This window comes from Drosophila innubila (assembly GCF_004354385.1).
Source record: "Drosophila innubila isolate TH190305 chromosome 2R unlocalized genomic scaffold, UK_Dinn_1.0 1_C_2R, whole genome shotgun sequence".
NCBI lineage: Eukaryota > Metazoa > Arthropoda > Insecta > Diptera > Drosophilidae > Drosophila > Drosophila innubila.
In genome coordinates this window covers 22,054,598-22,062,123 of record NW_022995374.1, presented here as the reverse complement: position 1 = coordinate 22,062,123, position 7,526 = coordinate 22,054,598, and positions in this window count along the sequence as shown.

Below are 7,526 nucleotides of genomic sequence, written 5' to 3'. Positions count from 1 at the left end.
ATTGGCATTTCATACGAAAATTCGTTGGCTGATGTTGTTCTAGGCAACGACGTGAATGAAAATGTGGCAAGCCAACTCCAACTGCAAGTCTCTATTCGGTCTATGCTCACCTGTGCTGCCAACTTTTGAGCCAGTCTTTCTAGCAATAAGAACAAGAACAACATCAACATTCAGCCGTGGATACCGAAGTCGCCGTCGCACGGAGAACGCACTGCCCACCCGAAGGCTACGAAAACGGAAATTAAAAAGTGGATAAAGAAAACAGTACAGGAACCTCTAAACCATAGCCGTTTCCGCCGTAACCAAGTGTACTTCACTGGCTACCTGGCTGACTGACTGACTGTCTGGCTGACTGGCTGTCTGGCTATGCTTGCAACAAGATACCTGCACATAACAATGATTCCTGCGGCTAAAACTCAAACAAAACTTGCAGTTGTTGCACCCACATACACACAAACACACACACGGAAAGCATATGAAAACATGATATCATTTCTGCATCGTCATCTGACTTTGTTGGAACCGTAAGTCTCCATGAGCTTGAGTAGCGTTGACTGCTGAGCCTCAGCCATGGTGTCAGTCTGAGCTATAGCTACAATCACAACGACTTAAATGTCAGCATAATGATGCCCTCTGCATAACAGAAGAGTCACTGCCAAGGACGATAATTTCACTACCCATACGCTAGAGTCCTCAACTCTTCCGCTCACAGAAGCCGCAAGTGTCAAATGGCCGCTCGTTAAACCTTGCAGTACAGGTGAAGCCACAGACCTGGTAGTGGTAAATGAAGGAACAGTATCTGTTATAAATTTTAAAATTCAAATTTGAATTTAACAAATGTTTCCAAGTTTAAAATCTTAGAAAAAAAAAACCTGTTTTTTATTTCAATAGCTTCAAATTAAAGTTATTCTTTTAAGTATTCTTTTATTATTTTAAGTATCGATTGGTATTTTGTTTGACAATAAATATTACAACAAAATTCAGAAAAAAATGGAATATAATAGAAAATAGAAGGGTGCTTAATAATCGTCCTTGAAGAACATGACTTCAAAATTTTTATTTGTTATTACACCGCTTGGATCAAAAGATATTTAATATAACTTAATTTTTAAATAAAAGTTATGGAATAACTGTAATTAATAACTCTAATTTATAACTTTTAAGATCAAAATCAAAATGAGTCTTATTATTATTTCTTTTCATTGCAATAATCGAATAAATTTTTTTTAATAATAATTAATATTTATATCATACGTATCGTAAATAGATGATTTTGGATGATAAAAAAGAGGAATTTGAAATTGATGTTTTGTAGTTGAAATTTGCATTCAATAATAGTCAGTATTCAATATATATAAATATATATCAATCTTACTTATTTTTATTTATTTATTCATTTAAATTGCATACTCAAAATTTATTGAAATACTTGAGGGCTTCTATAGATAGTTTCTTGCAAGATAATTTCTATCTGTATCTTTCGACATTATAATATTTACTTGCAATTGCTGTCTTCTGTTGCATTACCCAGACAATTCAAATTCAGATATTGGCAGTAAACTACCAAAAACTACAACTAAATTCTCAACCAACACATTGATAACATAGTCGCCACACACTTGCTATCACACTCACACACATTCATGTATGTGGGGGCAAAAATAAGTTCATCTCCTGCTCCTTTCGGCACTCCGCGATGCAGCCTCTCAAGGTAGCAGGAAAAGCAATTACTTTTTCGTTTAACATTTTCGTACTTCGTAAACATTTAATTTCCAATTTTAATTTGCTTGAATGCATTGGCACATTGGGCACATACAGAGACGCAATTCGACATCGACACAATGTTCAATATCATTTCGCATTTTGGTAGTTGATAGAGAGGCGAACAACTCACCCCCCACCCCACATCCAAGTTGGCCAGGCTCATGTGGCTATAGAGCCAATTGAACTGCCCCTTGCACCACCTGAATGCCTTGTTTCCCGTTTCTCATTTACATTAAATAAATATTGTACAATTGTATTGAGTGCCAGTGCCAAAGGTGAAGCTATCCAAATGAGCTCCAGCTTCCGACTGTCGACAGTCGGCAGTCGGCAGAAGCGGCACCAAAAAGTCCTCTTTGCTTTAGCGGCCCGGCCCGGCCATCATCTTACAAAAGGAGTCGACTTCATCTTGCCAGTCTCACACCCAACACCCAATCAAAAAAAAAAAAAAAAAATACCAAATTGCTTGAAAAATTGCTGTACAATGAATAAAATTTAAGCATCATGAAGAAATACTTTATGGAAAATTCATGTTGCATGCTGCATGCTGCATGTTGTATGCAAATGTACAAACAATTCCTATGCGAATCATTCTAATATTGAAATTTTGTAGCTAACAAAATATTAGCAGTATTGTCAACTCTCTATTATACTCAGTGAATAAATCTCTATTATACTCAGGGTCATCATGATTATTATCGTCATGACCATCCATCAATTTATCATATCTCTATTCTTAGAATTCAAATTTGTTTCAAACAATTTATAAATGACAATCTATAAAATCGAAAATCGAAGAAGTTTCAAGTAGTTTTACTTAATTTTCTGATATATTTTTTTCCATTTAATATATCACAAAATACATTTTTTTAAGGTGTTTATTTCAAGCAAACTTAGCAGAGACCTCAATAGCTTGAAACGCATGCCGTTAGCCATGTTTTTTAGACACTAATTGAATTTATATGTTTGAGAAAGTATATTCAAGTCGAGCATTCTATTACTTGTTTTTCTCAACTAATAGATTTTCTTATATATATTTTGCTGAATAAAAATTTGCATAACGTTTTGTATAAAATTAATTTTTTGCTTTGTTTTTGCAGTTGAACACACACATAGATAGACTCACACACACACAAGCACACACTGACAAATGTATGTGTATATGAATGCAACGTTTTTAATGGCTCAGTGAAATCCAGTGACTTGTGACGTGTTATCGTTATCCTGCCAGACTCCACTGACTCTTTATAGCTGTCTGTGTGTTTATAATTTACTTTACTTTCTGACAAAAGGATTTTAAAACAATTATTTTAATGTTTTCCACACACACACACACGTACACACTCGCACACATATGTAAAATTGAGTTTTGCATGTTTTAAATGACTTTTGCTTTTTTGACTTTTAAATGTAATTTTTCACTTCATTTCACATTTGCCAACATAATCGGACCAAAAAGAACAGAATTGTATTTAATAAAATGATTTTCAAATGTAAATAAATAAATAAGCAAATGACTGAATAAATATGTGTGCAAAGGTTTTTGTTATTGGAAATAGGCACGCAAAATTGTAAATATACCATTTTTACAACAATTTTATAATAATTGACAGCACAAATGTGGCGAATTTTATTTTCTTTTGCTATATTTGAAGCGTTAAATAAAACTCAAATAAACATTTATATACTGCTGTAATATTGTATGCAAATTTGATTTAATGCATTTCAATAGTATTTAAATACGAATTTCAATAAATCATTTTGATTTGACAATTTTTAGGATCTGACTGCAATAATTGATAATTGTCAGTTTAACAAATTTATTTATTTCTATATATAGATAAGTATTTATTTAGAGTCATCTGATTAATTATTGTTTTAAAATGTCAACTTTACCTCAGGTACGAAGACTAGCCAATCATAATACTCTACTCAAATCTTTTCGCCACCATTCCCATTTCTCTCTTTCTGAATAAATTATTTGTATTTTGAATAAGTCAACAGTGAAATAGAGAAGTTGAAAAGATATTTGTACTAAGAAGATCTGTAACTGTCAAAATAATAATAAATGTTCTATCTAAAATAAGTCTTTCGCTCATATATGTATCTTAAGCTTGGAATCTCTGTGAATGATAAATGACGTAGTTAATTATAGCATAAAAGTTTTAGTCTGACCGTCTGCCTATGCTAATCAGACAACAAATCTTAAAAAAAAATATTACGGAATTTACTAAAGAACAAACTGAAAAACTTACAGACGAGACATCTAACAAGACTAAGAAGAAGAGCAGTATCAACATCAGCAGCAGGAGTAGGAGCAGCAGCATCAAGATGAGCATCAGTTGGAAAAGTAAGCAAAGTCATTAACATATCGCACCAATGAAAATGCAAATGCAACACAAATGATCCAGGCGAGTGTCCAGTGTCCTGTGTCCTGTTTCCTGTTTCCTTGCCCGACCGCATGTCCTGGCGGTGGCTCATTAAAATGCGCTGCCATCTTGCGAAAGTGAAAAATTACCCAGCCCAGAGAGCAAAAGTACGATGGAAAAGCAACAGAAAATATAAAAAAAAAACTAGTCGGAAAGGCTATAGTCGAAGTCCTGACCGTAGAATACCCGTAACTTATTCAATATATATTAAAGTACTAATAAAAACTACTGCATACTTCTAGGTGATTGTGTTGAATTAATTATTCATAACTTTGGTTAGCTATAACTGCCGATCTACTTTTCTGATCTTGCTGCGGCTAAGTGAGATACTAGATAATATTAAAAGATAACGTTAATTACCATAAAAATGTATAAGGTGAGTGTGGTGGCTTTTGGCGATTTGACCTGCTCCAAAGCTGGGATCGGCGGGCCACATTTAGTTGCTCTATCTCCTATAGTCTCTGAGATCTAGGCGCTCACACGGCCTAACAGATGGATAGACGGACAGACACACATGGCTATATCGAATCGGCTATTGATGCTGATCAAGAATATATATACTTTATAGGCTCGGAGATGTCTCCTTCTTCCTGTTACATACATTCCAACGAACACAATATACCGTTTTACTTATTTTTTAAGAAATGGGTATAAAAAGGTACTCCGGCTAGAAATAAGCGTGCGAAAGGAAAATGGAAAAAAATGTCTACGGGGCAATGGCGGACAGACGGCAGCTGGACATGGAAAATAAACCTGAATCGGGAGCTGCTAGAAGCGGCCTTGGATATAAAAGGTGTTCGACTGCGATTCTCCTGTTAAGTGGCTGCCTCCTTCTAATGTCTACCTTTCCCTCCCTCTCTCCCACTTTTTCCACCACTCTCTCTCTGCTTTTCTATATTTATCCTCTTGCTCATTGTTGTTGTTGTAGCTTTACGCATTGTTAGCACCTCATAAAACTAAGCTCATGAATATTATGAGCTTATCTGGCAGAGTCTGAGCTTCCTCGGTTTGAATTGTTCAGATTCGCAATGCATTTGTTGCCCATTTGGTTGGTCAAGCCAACGATTCGTGGCATGCTACTGCTGCATGCAACTGTTTTCTTTCCATGCTGCAGGTTATTGCCACAGCTTAAGCAGCTTCGGTGCTTTTTGCTTGCCTTCCTCGCCTGCCATGTGCAGATCGCAGTATATTCGCGATTAAGCGTAATTACAGCCCGAAAAAAGTCAACAATGAGGCAAGGATGATTGCTGCTGTCTCGACTGATGATGGGCCCAACTTAATTGTCAGTAAGTGTTGCTTAATACCCATTATCTGGTGGCACGCCCACATGCCAGCACGCCTTTCGCACGTCAGACGCACAGCCGAAACTTAATTGTTAGCTTGGCAAACTTTTGGCAACAGCCAACAAAAACTCAACTCTCAACTCGGCTCAACTCAACTCAACTCGAGTCGACTCGACTCTCATCGCGTCGCGTCGCATCGCATCGCGTTATTAACCCCTTACTTTTGTTGCTAATTAAAAAACTTTTACCCAGAAGAAAAAGAAAAGTGGCAAAAAACTGCCAAAGACATGGAAATTCCCATTCCCTAATGTTCCACACCATTCGTCGTGCCGTCCGCCCGTCCGCCCATCCGTTCGTTCGTCAGAGCCAGAGAAATGCTGTCGTTGTTTACATAAAAGCAATCATACGCCATGTTGTACGCCAAGTTCGTCGCTTCACTGTCAACAATACGCGTTGCTTCAACAGCTTCAAAAGCAAAAGATCTTCTCAAACTGCTTGACATTGTGCTGAAGTTTCATTAATTAGATAAAAGTTCAACCCCGTTCATTGTTAATGATGCAAGAAACGAGCTGCAAATTATTTGCACACAACAAAAGTCACAGAAAGTTGCAAAACCACACAAAAAACTTTGACATGACTTTAAAAAAAAAAAAAAAGTTCGAAAAAATAAATAAATATAATGTGAAAAGATTGAGCATTGGGTAATCTACAAATGATCTATCAACTACGCATACAAATTACACAACATTGCAATTATAAACAGAATAAGTCAACCCCTAATTAAGTACACAAATTTCAGTGAAAAGAATACGATACCCTCAAGCGTTTCCGACCCAAATGAAAGGTTAGTTGGGTCCACTCATCAAACAATTACAAAAAATTGGGCTGTAATTGCAATCTAAGTTTAAATTTTCTTCGTTTGTGAAGCTTTCGACAGTGACGTTACCAATGGGGTTTGGCAAAACAATATACTTTATTTAATTTTTAATTTAACTTATATATTATTTCTTAATTCTCCTGAAACAACAATTTAATCATATATATTCCGAATATGTTATTTAAATCAAATCTGATATAAAATGTATTTATGTATACAATAATCATAAATTATTTCAAAATGAGATTCGTTTTAATTAACAAGTAAACTTTGCATCTATAGAACTTTCAGTCCCCTAAAAAACTAGGCCACTGTGCTTATATATTCTAAACTCGAGAAATTATCGGTCTTGTACCATAAACAAATATGCCATAAAACAAAATAATTAACCCCTTTTTTCAATTTCACTCCATGCTAATCAAGCAGGAAAGGTAAGTAGATGCTGTGGAAAGTAAAGCCAGAAGAAAAACCGGAAACCGTCAAGAAGAAGAAGAAGAAGAAGAGCATCACCAATCAAATTAAAAAGGGACCGGTAGCACATCAAGAAGACATACTTACCATAGATAAAAACAACAAAAGTACTAACAAAAATGGTAAAAAAAAAAAAATATATATATAAGAAAAAAGGAAAGAAAATGGTAGCTGTTCATAAAACATGAGTTGTCTGTCTGTGTAGGTGGGAACGCGGAAGATGAATTTTTAATTTGTGATGTTGCTTCCCGTTTTAATTGTTGTTGACAGACGACTGACTGACAGCGTAATTTACAATCCTTTTTCCTTACTCCTGTATTGCTGTTGCTGTTTCTGTTGCTATTCCTGTTTCTCTCACCCCTAAATGTAGTCGGGTTGAGGGGTGAAATTTTAATTAAAGAAATTGCGGTTAATCCCGTTAACAGCAGAAAAAAAATTATATCCCAAGAAAGATGGAGGAATCGCCTCGGGAAACTGTAATTTCTGTATTTCGCTCCTCGATCTGTGTGTAGTATGTTGGCAACACAACACTTTTTGCTAAGAGTTAAGTTTCTACCTGACTCCCTCTTTCATTATCTATGTTCCTTTCAGCTCTAGTCTTAGGACTTTATATGTCATTTTGATAGAACATCATGTGTACTCATTTTCATTGGCACATCAAAAGCCCACAGATTTTAACACCTTCAACTCAAGGAGGTCACAAAA